Below are 19447 nucleotides of genomic sequence, written 5' to 3' on the forward strand. Positions count from 1 at the left end.
CTATGCGAGTGCTGGAATAAAGGCATGACAAAATGTCATGCTCTCCCACCCTGAATGTGGGAGACTTGCATAAAAAATGACATGTGGGGCTTCAAAGCTCAGTTTCCACATTTGCATGTAATTCTTCTCTAGAATCGTATTCTTTGAGTAAAGTGGTTTTTTGTTGTTGTTGTTTTTGCTTTTGAGAATGTGCTTTGAAAAACATACAGGTCTGTGCTAATACAGCCTTTTTTCATATTTTAGAAAACAATACAAACAGAAAAATGCACTTTAGAAAATGTAGTGGCTATTATGAATTATTATGTGATTGAAAATGGTAATACTGATTTTATATCTCACTTGATGTCATGGCACCATTTTATTACTCTCTGATGTGTTCATAAGTGTGAATCATGTTGTTCTGTTTCTCGAAGATGTTCCTTTATGTCAATAAAAATTTAAAAAGGCATTTAATGTTCTAAAAAAGTGCTTTTCTAATTGATAAAAGGATGAAAGTAATTCATTTTTTAAATCTGAAGATTAATGGATCTATAGTTACTTGAGGTAATTTCTATCTCAGAAAAGTATAAATTGGTGTTGTTTTGATACTGTTTTGTTTTCCCATTTATTCTGTTCATCGAATGTATATGTAGTAAATGGATTTGATAACGCTCAAATATGCCTTTCACTTTTGTGTTGCAAAACACCTAAACAGAATTCTTCTATATAGAGAGTGTTCGTGGTCGACCAGTTAGAAAGTGTTACCTAAGCTCCGAGGTTTCCAGCTCCACCTTTCTCTTGTCAGTTTATTAGACACTTGATTTTCTCACGGGACTCTACAAGGTCTAGAAATACAAACACAAAAGGAACAGTCTTTGCTCTTTGGAGTTTACCAGAAGAAATGAAGACTACTGGGGAAAGTTTCTATAAGCTGCTATGAGAGCAGAGGAAGAAGAAGAATCAGGAGGATTTTCCAGAGGAAGGGCCACTGAAGGCTTGAAGGAAGAATTGAGATTGGCCAGCCAGATGGGACGGCATGTGCCAGAGTAGGCAGGCTTAAAAAACACAGCATATTTGCAGAACTGCAAGAATTTGGAAGATGGTCATGAATGAAAGAAGGAAGATGAATATCTCATATCAGAAGGTGCTTCATTACCCAGAGTCTGCATTTTGGCATGGAAAATGTGCTGGTTACATAAGGAGAGACACTATGAATGAGTATTTGATATAATTTCCTTTCATTTAAACTAATCAGATAACAAATAGTGTAGACAATAGAATAATGTATTGGGACTTTTTATCATTAATTTTTGAATCTTGTATCTGCTGGGATGTAGATGAAATAATTATAAATGTCTGAATTTCTTGATAAATTGCTTTCAGATTTTTGAGTAACCTGAAACATCTCTGAATGTAGGCTTATTCTCTTCTTTTGCCTTCTCTGTTCTTCTTTTTTTCTTGAAGTTCAAGCATAATAAAGATTGGTATTTACCATTTTCTTTTGGTTTTAAAGGTAAGGCTTTTGGGTTTCATAGGTGGGAGGAGATCATATTTAAACACTTTCCTTCTAAGTTCCTATTTAGATTAATATGAATTTGTTCTTAAACTCTAACAATTAAAATTTCCCCCTTAGTCCTATTTCTTGCTATTTAAAAAAAAATTAGGACTGATTTTAGATTCTCTTAGATATATCCTCTATTTCAGAATGATTTCTTAGTAGAAACTCATGCTAAAGTCAAGGTTTTAATAAAGAGCATGCAAATAGCTTACTTTAAACAGAATATTTCACAAAAAGCAATGCTATTAACTAAACCACACAATATAGCCATTTAAAAATCTACCCTGATTATAAAATTTTAAAGATCTTAAAATAGATTTCATGTAAAACCTTGGTCTTCTCATACGAAGGAAAACAACACTCCATTATCTCCAGGTTTATTATTCTAAAAGGTTTTAGGTTTTCCTTGCCAAATTGGATTCAGACCAAACTCCTAAATAAATGAAACATCTTTTTCCTCTCCTTTAAGTGTTCTGACTCTGAAGGCCTTGGTTTCCTTGGGTTGGAGCTGTTTCAACATCTCGAAATGAAACGACTAATTAAAGTGTTTTGTGTTTGGCTTGGAGTGTTTCTTTTTCTTTGGCTAGAGTTCTGTCTTCTTTAGTTGCAGCCAGTGCAGCATATTTCAATTTCTAAATTTTGGTGTGGAAAATACCACTGGTTGGGAAACAACAACAATAAAAAACTGAACGAAGCTACCTTTCTCTGCCTGATTCCAAGTAGGACACGTGCCAAGAAGCCACCATCACTTTCTCATAGCTTTATAATAAAATATTTTCTTTATGTGACTATTGACTTTATGTAGTACTGTTTGTTCTATGTTTATGAGTGCTTCTTGATTTTAGAGAAAGTACTTATTTTATCAACATATTTGAGAGCCTGAGAGAATATAATACCCTTTGATATTATTTCTTGTTTATTATTTGCCCTCTCTGCTAGACTGTTGCTCCTTTAGGGAGGGCCTATGCCTTTCTTGCTCACTGTTGAATCCTTCCTATAGAATATAATGTCTGAAACACAGGTACTAAAGTAATATCAACTGAATGAATGAATAGATGGGCTGACTAGACATAGTCCCTGCATTCAAAAACAACACAGACAAATGGGGACAGACAAGAACCAATAGAAGCATTCATTCATAAAAAAACTACAGAGCACCTATGATGGACCAATTCCCTGTGCTTAGACGGAGCAGGAAATGTAAGGAAAAGATTCACAGAGGAGATGCTGTCTCAGTGGTATCTTGAGGAATAAATACGAGGTTCCTAGCAAGCCTAGAACACGAGTGAGGGGAAATATATGCCAGACAAAGGAAACCACACTAACAGGGAATGCGTACTTTACGACCATATTCAATTGAGCAAATTGGGGGGGGGGGGTATGGGAGGGATTGAGAGGGTTTGAGCTCAAGACAAAGATTTTAATGTACGCCTTGCCTAATTTATGGATATGTGTGTGTGTGTATGTGTGTGTGTGTGTGTGTGTGTGTGTGTGTGTGTGTATATATATATATATATATATATATATATATATATGTATATATATTCCCCCCTAAATATAGTGTTGGGGACTCCGTGAACACTAAATAAACAACGGACAATTTGTAGACTGATTAGATTTAGCTTAAAGAACACTTATGAACAATTACACAAAATGACAAAACTGTACATTGAGAGAGTGCAATGAAATTTTTAAAAAAATATACTTTTCCATTTGAGAAGGACTGTGACCATATGTTGACCCTCGTACTCCTATACACAGGAGGCATCATGGCTTCCAACAATTTATTTTGTGTGGGTTATGTCAGATATTAGTAGAGATGGTTTTGGAGGTGTTATTATCCTTATTGTGTAAGAACTTGCAATATAATAGGTACTTTTTTATATTAAACATAAAAGGACACAAAATAAACAGAGAAAAAACACTGAGAGCAGGTCTCCCATGATGGGCTTTCCAATTTTAAAATCATAAAGAGAGAAGAGCAGAAGAAGGTCAGATGCTTTGAGTATATCATGACTAATTAGTCAGGATAGAGAGTGAATGCGGTTGCTTTGTGCCTGCTGACCAATATGAAAAAGCATCCTGCACTGGTGAAGCCTCGGGAGCCTGCTTGCCAAGAAGGTGGTTTGGAGAGATATCAGTGAGCTGAGTCAGGAAAAGTGGGGAAGTGGAACTGGGTGGCCAGCTGAGTACTGAAGGAAGGCTCAAATTTAATTGTGGCCTAAAGAAGGTAAGTAATCTAGGGCTCTCAGGGGAAGTATTTGAAACACACACACACACGCACACACACACAATACACACACACACACAGAATCAGGATTAGTGCAAAAGGAATTATAAATAGAAAATATCTCTTTAAGAAAAGAATGTTGTAATGGTAAACATATTATAGCTCTGCAGGTAAACTTTTGGGGTTATAAACCCATCTATCTAATTAAATCCTGACTTTGAGATGTCATTATTTTAAAATATCTTTCTCAAGTGGGGCCTTTCTGCATGATAAAGCACGACAGTATCTACTTTCAAATTCCCTTCCATGAGTATCGGGCTGAGCAGATGTATTTATATTTTGACATGGGCATTCTGAAATCTCTTTACGTGGGAGCTTTGAAAGTTGGTCTCCTCTGATTATGTTTTAGCCAGTGAATCCAGGAAGGGAACTAAGAGTCCTGTTCCAGTGACCTGTAGAATATGTGCTATGTTTGTCTTCTCTGCCGAAATAGTTATCAATTATGTGTGCTCTGAACGTATACTAACCTTTTTTTAGAAGAGGGTTAAAAGATGTCTAAAATGTACCTGTGCTCCAGTTTATTAAGGAGAATGAAAAAAAAATCCATAGAGAAGATGAAAAGAAAATAATTCAGAAATCATCTAAAAATAAAAACATATTCTAAAGAAGTAAGATGGAGTACAGGGAAAATCAATACCAGTGTTAAGAAGTACAGAAGCGAATGAATGTGACATTGGGGAACAGACAAGGAAAGAAATTATCCCTAGTGTAGCGTGACATAAGACTTGAAGAGGAAACGATGTGCTAATTTTGAGAGAATATTGAGAAGGATTTCTAAGAATTAGTGAGTAAACAAAATCTTACTAGAACCTCAAGAGGATTGACCACATGCTCCCCTCCCCTAAACACCACACACACACACACACACACACACACACACACACACACACACACACAGAGGGTTGATGATGGTGAATGGGCTCCATACCAAGAAATATGTCAAAAAATAAATTCAGGATATATTTCTAGGTATTTGGAAGATCTGGATAGGAAACTGATGGACTTATAGACATAGAGTGTGCTATTTCTTCTTTCAAAGTTATGACTTGGAAAGGACGATAGGAAGATATGGTAAATAATCGGATGGCAAGATAGAAGTGGGAAAATAAAAGAATTTTGTCCTCTGGTATATGGTTTATGATAACAAAAGACAGAGAGCAGATAGCATTTCATGAAGACTGGGAAGAAAATATTCAGGAAAGTAGCTGACTGAACTCTTGAGAGCAAGGACCATGTTTCATTCATCTCTGCATCTTTCATGATTCATCTCTGCATCATGTTTCATTCATCTCTGCATCTTTAGCATCTAGTACAGTGCTTTAGGTATGGCAGGAGCTTAAAATTAAGAGACTTTAAGAGGTAGAAAGAAGAAAGCGTTAAGCAAAAAACCCCCCATAAATCACAATTCTATAAATGATAATAGATAAAAACAAAAACAAAAACATAATAACAATGACAAACTAAAGTGCAAGAGGTGCCTAATTAGTCAGTCTCATAAGAAAACGGCAGGCAAACTGCTCAAGAGCAATAACTTCTGGCTGAAATTTGTACACAAACAAATGTAGAACAATTAAGAACTCAAGTAAAAAGAGCTTGAAATGTTAATACAAGAAAGAGAAGTTATCTCACTGTTATCACTACATTTCAGTGGACCAAAATAATAGAATCCAGCACACTGTTCTGAGGAAGTAGATTAGATACGGACTGGGGGTGTGGCAGGTAAATCCAGAACATAATTGATCCCAACCAATGGCGTGCTTGTGCAGGGGATAGCAAGTATGGAGATGGCTAAGACATAACATTTTATATCAAAGACTTCACAATCACAAATGGAGATGGATACGTAAATATTTAACTAAGGTAAGAAGTGGTAAGAACTATTATTGATATGCCCGAAGGGCCTTATGTTAGTTTCCTGGAGCTACCATAACAAAGTACCACATACCGGGTGGCTTAAAAACAGAAATGGATTGTGTCAGTTCTAGAAGTTGGAAGTCTGAGATCAAGGTGTGGGTAGGGTTCGTTCTTTTTGATGTCTGTGAGGACAAATCTGTTCCATGGCTCTGTCCTAGCTTCTAGTAGTTTGCTGGCAATCTTTGGTGTTCCTTGGCTTGTAGATGCATCACTCTGATCTCTGCCTTCATTGTCACATGATGTTCTTTCTGTGAATATGTCTGTGTCCCCTTTTTTATAAGGTTACCAGTCATGTTGGATTATGGTCCACTCTAATGGCCTTGTCTTATCTTGATGATCTAACTTGATGATCTATAAAGACCCTGATCCCAAATAAGGCCACATTCACAGGTACTGGCGATGAAAACTTTAATATTCCCACTGGGTGAAAATTCAGCCTGTATTAGGCCATCAGAACACTGGAACCACTGGGGCACATAGCACAGCACGTCCAGCTTGGCGAGTAACAGTAGATTTGAAAATCTGTTTTAAAATACGAAATTGGCTCAAAGGTGAGAAATAAAATGGCTGGAAAAGGGGAGATCTGCCTATTCAGTTAAGAAATTGCATTTTTAAAAATACAACTAGATTTATTAAATTCACTAACCATTTACTATGTGCCAGATGCCATGTATAAAGTTAGATAATCACTATCTCCAGAATAGGTAAAATTTTTTTTTGGCTGAAAACTTTCTCAGGACATAGAACAGTGCAACTGCGAGTATGGAATTAATTCCTAATACCTGGAAATAAAGGAAAGAACGTATTTCTTATTATAGGGGAAATTAGCGAAAACGTAGGAGAAAGTGACCGCGTCATTGAGATTATGATCATGAGAGAGGCAATGTTAGGTATAATCAAACACATCTCCACAATTTAAGAAAGCAAATGTTATAAAGCTCAGGAAAAAAAGCAGTTTTAGTTCTATGACCAGAGAGGACCACAAGATGTTAGAAGTCGCTGTGCTTAGAGCATCATCCACGAGCTGCCCCGGGCTTGGTGAGGGGCACAGGAGTTCACCCAGTTCTATCACGGCCCTGGGTTTGGCTTTCATATCCAGCACCTAGGGCTTCGTAAAACTTGAATCCGTCCTTGCCGAATGATGATAATTGTGACTCTGTTACGAAAATAATGTAGAAAACACACACGCATACAAAAGATTTTGAAAGTTCCAGAGCAGTTTCTGCCATACAAAAACGTAAAAACATGGGCACGTAGTTAGTTTTCAGGTTTGCATTATCAGAAGCAAGGCTGACGTGAGCACATTTTTACGTGCGGGCTTTGGGTATTGGTCTGCCTGTTCCTGTAGGGTGTGTGTTACCCTTTTATCACATCCAGTCTTACTCACTTTGAATCTCCCTTCCAAGCTGCAGCCAGAGTGAGCCCCGTGACACGAGCATCTCTTCAGGGCTCTCCATGGCTCGCAGACTAAACGCTCACGACGCTTTTGGTGACTGGCCCCAGCCTCAGTGCCCACACCTCATCTCCAGCCATGCTGGACAAATGCAGAAATCGGCTTTCCAGCTGTGCCTGTGCTCATGCTATTGCCTTTCTGGTTTCCTTTCCCTGACTTCATCTTACTCACTTTTCAAGATTCCAGAAGCTTCCCTGAATTCAACTAGAACATCACGGCCTAATGTAAATGCTCAATAAGCATTTGTTGAAGTTGAATAAAATCGGTCATTTATTTATTCATTCATTCAAAATACTTTATTCAAAATCGCAACGTCCCAGTACGAGTGCTGGGGACGCTGCAAGACAGAAGCTGAAGCAGACATGTAAACAAAGCCTCCATTCACCATATATAACATCGTGAATGTTCCAAGAATTCTCTGCCTAATGTGCTGTAAGGTACATAGGAGGGAGAAGCTAACCCTGTCAGAAGGAGTAAGAGAGGGCGTTTGGGTCATTTCCCTGTTTTCTCTCAGATGTGCTTTCTTCCCGTCTCTTTCCTGCACTGTAACTCAGGGAGCAATAGTTTCTAGGCTCCCTTGTCTCCTGGCTTCCAAGGAAGACAATGAGGAGGCGTAATGGAAAACTGAAGGGTCAGATGAAGGGGTAAAGCATTTTCTCTCTCCCTCTACGCCCCTCTGCTTGGAGTAGTGTTTGTGGCAGGAGCTGCTGAATTTCCCACAAGGCTCCGGGTCCTACTGGGCAGGCCCACTGTCACCCAGCTTCCTCTTGTTGGCCAAGCGCCTTGGCCTGATCATGTCTGCTCCCTGTATGCCTCTTGCTTTTTCTAGTCTCTTGGCTGCTCCCCTGATAGACTCCTTGGCTTTTCTATAACTTGTGAAATCCACATCCAATAGTAAAGTCGTTGAAACACTCAAGTGCCATTTCCTGACTCTCCCTTGGCTGTTCAGAAGCTTCCCCAAAGAAGGTCCTATTTAAAAGCTAGTGTAATGCGGCTGTTTTTAGAGATGTCATTCCTCTTTATACTTAATATTCTATTATTGTCTTGTTTGTTGCCTGTGGACAAAATTTCAATTTACCCTGGACTCAGATTTTTTGCCCCCCCAAAAATTAGAAAAATGTAATGTACTTCACTATTTCAGAATTTATTTATTCATTCATCCAACACATTTTGTTGAAGCTCTACCTCCTGGAGGTGCCGTGTCAGCCCTGAAGATGTAACTATGATGAGGACAGACGTGGCCCCTGCTCCGGAGGGTGTCACAGACCACTAGGATAAAAGATTCCTGCAACACATTCACTTAGAAGATTCTAGCTTTGATAGCAGTGCCCTAATATTCACATTTCCTTTAAAGCACACTCTGCCTTTTCCAGATCGGTACTAGTAAATGACCATGTAATGATTTGAGGATCACAAAGCATGTGGAAAGCTTTCATTAAAACTAGATGGAAAGCATGGATGCTTAAAGTCCAAGCAGTTTTATAAATTAAACTAAATGAATTGTTAACTTTATAATTTTGAATAACCTCAAAATGATTTTCTGTAACCTTCTTAATCAACAAACCTGTAATTAGGGTACAAATGTTTCCTCTTTGTGACTCACTCTCTGAGTGAACTCTGTTTGGCAAGAATTTCTTTTCAGAAATTGCTTTTGTTCAGGAAGAACTTTTCATTTCTTTATATGCTAAAATAGAGTCTTTTATACTTAAGAATGAATGATTCTCTCCAAAGGATGAGGGATGAACTTAATCAGTCTCTTATTGTATAGGTGGGAGCATATCAAATTTGTTGCATTTCTATCGGGATGAATCTTATTTTTCATACTTTCAGATTATAAATTTTAAAATCCTCCAGAAACACATTTCAGTGTCAGGAAGTTTTTCATGTTATCTAAATCTTCCAAGCTGTCCTTAGAGAAGATGAAGGACAGTTGGCTATAATCCTCTGTATAAGTGACAATTGTATAATTGACTTCCTTCATTCAACAAGTTTTTATTGAGCATCTACTACTAAGAACCAGGCTCTGGGATGAGTGAGCAAGACCACACATGACCCCAGCCCTTTAAAATTACTTTCATAACCAAAGATCTTTGCATTTAATGTTTTTCTTAGATCAGTTTTGCCAACCCTGAATCTCTATTTTTGCCTGTCCCACTTGTGTGCTGTATTGTATCGGGCAAGCCAATGACACTCTGTACAATAAGTTTTCTGAATCTGTAAAATAGGGATGGTTATAGTACTGAGTTGTTTTGAGGCCTGAATGAGCTAATAGATGCCTAAAAGATGTTAGCTCTTCCCATAGCCGTTATCATTTCAGTAGAGTCTCTGCAGTTGCACTCTTCTATCTGTATTTCAACTAGCCACATGTGACCTTTTAAATTTAATTAGTTAAAATTAAATAAAGTTAAAAATTCAGCCCCTCAGTTGCACTAGCAATGTTTCAGGAGCTCAGTACACCCATGCGGCCAGTGCCAGTGTACTAGATGGTGCATCAGATATAGAACTTTTTCATCATTGCAGAAAGTTCTATTGACTGTTGGACACTACTGGTCTCTAGAGCCCTCAAAAGATAGATAGATAGATAGATAGATAGATAGATAGATAGATAGATAGATAGATAGATAGACAGACAGACAGACAGACAGACAGACAGACAGACAGACCCCAAAGATGTTGGCTGGTGCGCAGAACTGGTAAACCTGGGCCCGCCTTATTTCCGGTGGGTTTGCTGCATGTCCCATCTGTGCAGAGTCATTCCAGTCATTTCTCCAGCACGTCCCTTTTGAGGAGCTCTGTCACACAGTGTTTAAGAACACATGCTCTGGGCTAAGACTGCCTGGGGTTAAATTCTGGATTTACGACTTACTAGCTATGTGGTTTCAGACAAGTTTTTAACCTCTCTATCCCTACATTTCCTTCTATGTAAAATGGGGGAAGAATACAGTACCTACCTCATGAGTGAATCTACACAAACCACTGAGAACGATGCCTGGCCATGCAAAACCCTCAATAAAGCAATGTTACTAGGAACTCTGGCAGGGCTGAGGTCTATATGCATATAATTTCCACAAACATTTAATAGATATTATTTTTTTCTTCCTTTTTTTTTGACTTAGAACTACAAAAAGGTATAGGAAATTCTGATTATTATGGTTGATTGTCCAACCTTGTATGTGAACATAAAACAGAGAGCCTTATAAGATAACATACCGATTTTTGTAAAGCAGATAATCCATTTTCCTTCCTAACATTCTAGTTACCATTTTGTGTGCTCTTAGGGCAATTCAGATTATAATGTATTTTCAATTACTTAAACAAAGGAAGGGAGAAATTGTGAAAATAATCTAATACAACAGATAATTCAAACCATGGATGGATGCCGAAATCATTAATATTCATCTATTTAAATACGTTTGCTGATTCAATCCATATTTATCAAAAGTCTTCCGGGCAAAGTGTTGTGTTAGGTGCTATTTGTTTCAGAATAATTTGGCAGCAGTTATACCTTAGCAATTGTTTAGTTTGGGCTTGTATTTAAATTGGTTTATGTTCTCTAAACACGGAGTGACTGATGTTGGAAGACGGGTCGCCTGGGGTAGGGTCGTAGTAAGAGGGAGTCAGGCTGAGATTAGACATTCACCTCTATGTGTAATTTCATTTGTAAAATGATGACATCCCAGGAAAAAGGGAAAGTTCTTTATTAATATATATTCTTTGCATTCCAAGAGCAGTATTTTCAGCCTCAGAGGACCCAAAGGACGTTTCCATGTGACTGAGCATTGCCCTCTCCATGTAGGCTGCGGTGCTGAGCTTCGATCAGAGGCCTCCGATGGCCCAAGGAGAGTCCCGAGCACAGGATATGTTTACATTTACACAGAGTGAGCCTACAGGGAGCGCTGGGTGCTGAAACGACTATGTGAGGACTTAGCCAAATCCCCCTCTTCTTCACACGATTCTCTTCTGAAACAGAGGCTGACATGACCGGCCAGCTCTGCAGAGGGAACATCAACTAAGAAGCCACAATGCATCTCTTCTGTGGCTTCTGGTAATTTCAGATGGAGATATGAGTTTATGGGATTTAAATTTAGGTCTCACTTGCTGGTGTCCCAAGAAGATTTGGGGCAAGAAGGGCAACAAAGCAATTGCAAATTCATAAAATACATTTTGGTCTCAACATGAAAGTCTTTGAAATCTGTAAAGTGTGATGTCAGAGGTCAGAGTACTGAGGGGTTGGGAATGATCAAAGTCCAAGTCTCTTAGTAAACCTGGGCGGAGTTGGAAAGCATCCACTCAAAGCACGCCATTCTCGTTACATACTCCAGAAATTAAGAAGGGTGAGTTCTTGGTCGACAGAGTAAGAAGAAGAGTGATAAAATGTGGAGTTTGAGGGGAGACCATTGACTTAACACTTAATTTGCGTTTTGACATAATTATTGACCAGGTTAGGGATGAATGGATGAAGACTTTGACGTATTTACATTCAGCCGATCATTAAATGTACGAGCCTATAATTCAGATATTTGGAAACAAAGAATTTTGAACATTTTTCTCTTTTACTTGTGAAATACATGGGGCAGAATAGTTGAGTGTCAGCAGCCCCATAAGGTGGACATAAGACTAAGGGAAAATTTGTAGTTTTCTCTCAAGCCCGCTAGCTAAAATATTTCTTCTGTTTTTCTCTCAAAAATCATCAGTGTATCAGGAAACACGCATCTCCATGATCTATCTGGAGTCCGAATAGGTTAAAAAGAAATGAGTTTTTTTTCTCCTGTTCAAAATCCTTTGTGTTACACCACGAGGTAATAAATGTCTACCAAAGGAAAATAAAGAGGAGCTCGGAGGAGAATCTAATTACCCACTTCAATCACTCCCACACAAAATGCCTGGCTAAAGGATGGGCAGGCAGAGCACCAGGGTTTTGGTAAGAATTTTAAATAAAAAGGAAGAGAAAAAATTGTTCCAGCACGAGTTCAGTAGAGAAATGGAGACAGCTGCTGCATTTTCTCCAACCTGCTGTCTCTTTCAACCTGACCCAAAGACAATCCAGCTCTCGGCTTAATTAATCCCTTGCTGTTTTTGATGATGGAGGAAAATGGGGCTCACCTACTGCTGCACCCTTAGCCAAAGAGCGAAGTTCCCAAAGAGGAGTGAAATGTATATCAATTGAGGAAAAAGAACCACTTGCAAAGAGGCCAGAGTGTGAATTCTTCTCCATGCTTCTTCTTCACTAATTTTCAATTTCATTTTAAGGCAAGTTTGCACAAAGCAACCTAAAATTATCAACCTAAAATTATCAGGAGGCAATAATCAAGCAAAAGCATTTATTTGAGATCAAAGAACTGCAATTGGAGATACACAGAGTTGGGTAACAACCCAAATCATGTCCCCCTAGGGAGCAAAAGTCAGGGTTTTTATTAAAAAAATAAAAAAGGAGTGTTTGCATAAATTGTTTACAAAGAGTTTTGATTGGTGTTGGCTGGAGAAAGCTAGTATTGGCCAAACATGAATGGTTGCTAAGGCAATTGCTAAGCTAAAGTCTGTTATTGTAGCAAGTTGTAGGTGTTCTTTGCTGAGTTCTTGGAATATATGTAGTTTGGCTCAGTTCAAAAGCCTTTGGTTCCACCAGGTGAGGATGTGCAGAAAGTCTACCCCCTTAATGGCCTCCTGGCTCCATCTTAAAACCTTTGAATAAGTGACTCCATTTTATTTCACCTTTCACACACTCCGATCTGTAAGCGCCCACGTAAGTTCAAACTCAGATTAACAAAACTGTTTTAAAGTTGTGTCCTAATCTCTCTTAAAAATTTCCAAGCCCTTATTTAAGTATTTTATAAGGGTCTGTCTCCTTTATGAAGCCTTCCTTGATTAAAACCTCCACGTTATCATATCTCCTTGGGGCCACGGTAAACTCAGTTTGAAGAATCCTGGGACTGTGTGTAGACCAGTCCTGAGCATTTGAAAACCCAAGGATGACAGCCAGTCAAAGGTGAGGAAGCCGGAGGTCGGTTTTGAAAAGCAGCACAGTCAGGCTCAAGTGTGATTTAAAAGCTATAATTAGGATACAAGGCTGGAACTGAGAACCTGGAACTGCACGGTTAAATCTGGAACCTAGATTTTGTTCTGTTTAAGAGGACCAGGTCAGGCTATGGACCCCGAGGGAGATGAACTCCCCAGGCCTACCCTCCCTGGTTGCTGGCATCATGCTGTGGAGTGAGAGTATTGGAGCCACGTAAGATTCTTCAGCCACCTTGCTTGTACAAAGTACTAATTGATGTATTTTCTATTTTCTTATATAACCCTAATAAAACCCGGGGCTTCTGTTTTCTTAAGGAGGTCAAGCCATAAAAGCTCAATTAGTGCCAAAATTTAAAGAAAAAGGATATCTATGTTTTACCTGCATCTTTTAAAGAACTTTCAAGGGGTCCCATTTCATACTGGCCTCTCCTTGTCAGTTACCTCAGGCTCTGCAGCTTTTCCCATCAAAAACTCTAACCTTCCCTCACTGCTCAGCCTGAGAGGGTGTTCTTCACTCTGCCCAACCCTGCCTGAGCCTTGTATCACGTACATTGTGAAACCTCTCACTGTTCTTACAGGTTTCTTCTCAATCTCCTCTTCTGTCCTTCTCAACTCATTCTCCAGATTCCACATTAGAAAGGTCTAGGATCTGGACCAGCGCAAGCTTGTCAGCAGGCAGGAGATTGGGAAAGGAGGCAGCAATAAGTCTTGGCACCGTCTTGGTTTTGTCTTTATGTTCACTCACATCAATACGCTAGTTTTTGACGAGCTCTACTTTTCTCCCCAGTAAAATAATGTGTCCCATTACTGTAACTTTTCCAAATTTAAATTTTTAGTGGACAAAGTCTAAAATATTAGGCACTTTTGAATCAGCCATAGTGTTATGCAAATAAGCTATTAATAATCAAAATGATGGAGGGGAAGTTTAGATCTAAAATGACTCAGAGAAAAGTTAATATAAGGAGCTGAATCTCATTGAGTAGGTTCCCAGTTGAATCAGAGGTGCTCGGAAGGGTTGAAATATCTACTCGGCTTCTTAATGATCTTGTCACAGTATCATATTTGTATTAAAAACATGTGTAAGGTAGTGTTATTATGAAAATACAATTCTGAAGAAAATAGGAGACATTTAAAGTGAGATATTAATAACAGATACTCTTTAGTGAACACTCACTATATTCCTGGCTCTATTACATATGCTTGATAGTTCTCATAATAGCCTGAAAATGTAGCTATCTCATTTTATAGCTGTAGAAACTAAACCTAATTTTGAAGAATTTATCTAAGGTCATGCAACAAGTAAATGATAGAACATCAAATTAAACCAATGCTTCTTTCACCATTTAATCTTGATACACATCTATATTTACTCATATACAACATAAATGCCTCATGTGACTACGTATACTAGATAAGGACACAGAATAATATACAGCATCTAGAGCTGTATATATTTACTTATTTATTTACTTATTTATATCTAGATTCATATGTCAGACTAAAATAGAACTACTAGGGAAAATGAGTTGAGAACTACTAGGGACAATGAGTTGAGATTGTTGTGAGTAGAAAAATCAAATTTCATCTGGAACAAAACAGCCTTAGAAGAGGTTTTCATCTAGATGTAATTGTCAATCCTTTGGTTTGACCTAGCACGCTGACACTGCAGTTACTTGTTTTAATTTTACAACTAAATTTAAGGAAATAGTTTTGAATTTAACTTAAAAATGTTCATGGGGCATATGAACTTGATTTTTAAAGTGGGAAAATAAAAAATAAAAGCAAAGCGTGGAATGTTGGTATGGATTGGGGGAGAAGAGAAGAAAAGCTTATGCCTTCACTCACTCATGTGTTAATTAAGCTGCTCCTTTAATATCTAGCACATAGCAAGTCTTTAGCTGGGAAGGAGGATACAAAGTCTTCATCCTCCAGGAGCTCATCCTCAGTGAATAAGATATGACTGGCGCTCAGTGTTCTCAGGCCACAGAAATGCAAAGAAGAGACTGACTCATTTTGTAGGTAAAAGGACAGATTGCAAAGTAAGTTTTCTGCTGTCTCACAGGGTGGGCAGTGTTTTTAAGAATGGAGAACAAAGGGCAAGACAGTTCTGATGGATTTCCCATGCGAGCAGAGGCAGGGAGAGCAGGCAGTGCCTGCAGCAGAGCAAACCGAGGGTGTAGTCAGTTGAATACTTGCACTTAGAGAATAGGATTGGATGGAAAGGAAATCTGTGGGACTAAAAATGTTCAAGACCCTGTTGGAAAGAGATGCTTGTGTTTTACCTTGGGTTCTGGAGGAAGACATGAAAATTGTCTTTTCTGTGGATCAACACTGGAAAGCTGGAGTGGCTGGAGAGTATTATTTTTTCTTTAATAATTGGGTTTCACTGTCTCTCAGACAATAGTTTCTTATGGCTGCAATAGCAAATCACTAAAACAACAGAAATCTATTCTCTTACAACACTGGAGGCTGGAAGTCCAAAATGAGTCTTAGGGGTCTAAAAACAAGGGGTGAACAAGTTTGGTTTCTTCTGGAGATTCCAGGGAGGAATCTGGCCTTTGTCTCTTTCAGATGGCTGCCGACACTCTTTGGTTTGTGGTGGCATCACTCCAATATCTGCTCTCTCGTCATATTACCTTCTCTCCTGTATTTAAATCTCCCTCTTATAAAAACAACTGTGATTATGTTTTGGGCTGATTGGGATAACCTTCCCATCTCCAGATCCTTGATTTAATCACATACGTGAAGTCTTTTCTGCCGTGTAAGTTAATAATCACGGGTTAGTAATCACGGGGATCAGGGCGTGGATATCTTTGAGAATAGTCCTTCAGCCTACCACGGTCTCTTGGCCTTTTGGTTCTCTGGATCTTTACAGATGGCCTGTTAGGCTCTCCAGACACTACTGAGGTCTATATATTTGGCCTCTTGGGCTGTAAATTTCTCTTACAGTAAACTCTGCAGCAATCTAAGCCTCCCTTGGTGTCGAGACCTGCATCCTTTTGGTGGAGTGAATAATTTGGCTGCATAACCCTTGGATGTTAGGGTTTGAAGTAAATAACATTGGGCAGGGGCTGGCAGCTGCTGCTGCAGCTCTGACAGCTGAGAAATACCAGCAATGAAAAGATCAGCATATATATAGGAGAAAGTGCTAGGATATTTTGAACATGCGGGTGGTTGCTGTTGATACAGGACTGGATTAACAAGAATCGTGGACAGAGAAAGGGCAGCCTCAGGGACATATTTCTGCAGACGCTAAAGTCCCTCTTTCCAGTCTTTCCAGTTTTGCCTCGGAGCCATCTTCTTTTGTTGTTTATCCACACCCACATCCAACCTGTCACGTTAACTGTTCTGTCTCTCTGTATCCCTGTATTCTTTATCACCTGATCACAGTTATACTACACTTAAACTATAAGCAATGTGAGTCTCAAAAGTGGTGTTCATCTTCCTGAACCAATGTGTGAGTTTAGCACCTGACCAGGTAAAAGAAGACCTGGTTAAGACTAGGTTAGGTGACATGGTTTCTCAGAGTTGGAACTAGTGTTTTTCTGATCCAAATCCATCAGTATACAGACCTTCTGCTTCATTCGTACTCACTGCATAAATGCATTGTGTGCTCCTCCAAAGAAACACACATTAATGTGTGTAGGAGGGCGCCATGCACCTTTGAAAAGAAGCCAGCCAGAGGGAAAAGAAGAATTCTGTCCAGCTTGTGCACAAAGCATGCCATTAAATAAACGAACGAGTGAATGGACTGATGTATTTAGAGACTACAAAGGAAATGTGACTTCTCTTCCATTGAATGTGAAAACATGGTCCCTCTTTTTCCGTCCTCTAATGAGGCAGGTCAGATGGAGCACATCTCTTGATGTCCTCTCTGTACAAGTCTGCCTTAGGCCTCAAAGCTTCCTAAGAGTAGAGATAGAGCAGAGAGTGCTCCAACCTCTCAAAGCTCCACAGGGGATAATTTATTATACACTAGCTCATTAAATCCCTTATTCTAATGCAGTTACTATGCCTTTATTTTCTCCTTAATGTGCAAATTATGAAGACTTCTCAGAATACGAAAATTGTCCTTTTATTCTCTTCCAGAAAGTATCCATACTATCAACATCTCTTTGCAATGTGATTTAGAAATACATTTGAGGCATTAAAAAGCATAGAAACCAAAGTATTCTTTCTCACTCGTTTTCTGCAACAAAATCCCTACCCGTTTTTTAATGTAGAAAGATATTTCTATGTCATCCCCAAGAACAGTTTTAGACACACTTAAATGGGTGCAGAGTAGTTCTCGGCAGTGGATACTTGTTGAGATCAGCTGCCCAGCATCTATCCAGCTTTCCTACTTGGAGAGAATCCCATGGAAGCTGAAAGGAGGCAGATGTTTCCTTTCCCAGCTCCTCGGCTGCCAAAAGATGGAAAACTGAACACGCCTGGTCCATCCAATGTCCTCACCAAGGTATAGAATCCAGAGCCTGTTATGTAAATAGGTGGGAATGACTGGGAAATCTTGCTGTGCTGGTGGCATGGTACCTTGGGTCAAGGTGCAAGGCCCCATGGTAGCCGCATCCTGGATTCAGTATTGGTCAGAGTTTCCATGTCCATGATGATGACGTGCAGTGACCAGCGACAATGATAGCAGCATCCTGACCAGACTCCTTATAAGGCATCATTGGGGCTGTATTTCTGGCTGTCTGGACTTTCATGGTTTCTGACTTTTTCTACCCTAGCTCTATAGCCTTCTTAGTGATACTGGGAGAGGATAGTCTTCCAAAAAGTTTTGGTGCAAATCGAATGACATTAATTAACATTAAACACGAAAATATGACACCTGGCTTTTATGCACTTATAATTATAGCTAGGCCTCTCTTTAAATAACCCTAAAAAAATATATGAAAATGTACGTTTACAGACCTGATAAATGGTGATTAAAATTGATGCTCTGTATCCTTGGGTTCTGCATCCATGGAATGCAACCAACCACAGATGGAAAATACTTGGAAAAAAAACTATTAGGTTTTTGCTGACAAGTACTGTGTAGTTAGGCATATGATGGTTGTATTCATACTGAACATGTAGATTTCTTTTTCTTGTCATTATACCCTAAACCAACAGTCCCAAGCATTTTGACACCAGAGACCAGTGCTCCTATGAGAATCTAATGCCTGATGATCTGAGGCAGAGCCGAGGCGGTGATGCTGGCGCTGGGGAGCGGCTGCAAATACAGATGCAGCTTCGCTCGCTCATCCTCCGCTCACCTCTTGCTGTGCAGCCCAGTTCCTAACAGGCCTTGGACTGGTACTGGTCTGCAGCCTGGGGATTGGGGACCCCCGCCCTAAACAATATAGTTTAACAACTATTTATATAGCATTTATATTGTATTAGGTCTTATAAATAATCTAGAGATCATTTAAAATTTACGGAAGGATGTGCTTAAGTTATATGAAAATATTTCGCCATTTTATATAAGAAAATTGAACATCTTCGGATTTTGGTATCATGGGTGGGGCTCTGGAACCAATCTCCTGTGGATAATGAAGGATGACTATTTCTTTTGTTCTAAAGATTTTCTATAAATTATTAATTCTCTTATGAATTCTGAAGAAAGTAAGGGGTAGACAACAAATATGGCTATCAAAATAGGTCACAAGAGGACACACTTAGATAAAAACATTTGTTGCAACGGTGGTGTTTTGATTATGTCAAAATCTGAGTTTGTTAGGTAGATATGCAGAGATGAGTTATAAAGCTTTGAAGCTTTTCTGGGGCCACTGGTCTTTAAATCTTCCCTCTCCTGCTCAGATTCCTGGTCTGAAACTCTGAAGCTCAGCTGATAAGGTCGTTCTGCCCTTAGACTGAAGTGTTGACGTAGGCATAATGATAGGGTAGGAGAATTGGGGGTTTTCAGCCATTTTTAGAAGCACCACCTTCTTGATTTGCCTTCATACTGTGTGCATTTGTTTCTCTTTAAAAAACTGTGCTTATGAAATTTCACTGTAATCAGAGAACCAAAAATAGCTCTTAAATAGGTTTAGCATTTTTACTCCAGGTGTGGATTTTTTTTTTTCTGTCTTCAGGCCATGGTATAAGAATCCACCTGGTTGATTGGATTCCTGATGCAATGTCAGATCGTATGCATCCTGCCCCTGCTCCCACCTAGTCGATATCTTAATTTTTAAATTATCTTAGAGAGACTTCAAAAGGAAATCAATGGTGAAAATGAAGAAACATTATTACTCTG

Source organism: Pteropus medius, unplaced genomic scaffold, assembly GCF_902729225.1.
Source record: "Pteropus medius unplaced genomic scaffold, Ma_sr-lr_union100, whole genome shotgun sequence".
Lineage (NCBI taxonomy): Eukaryota > Metazoa > Chordata > Mammalia > Chiroptera > Pteropodidae > Pteropus > Pteropus medius.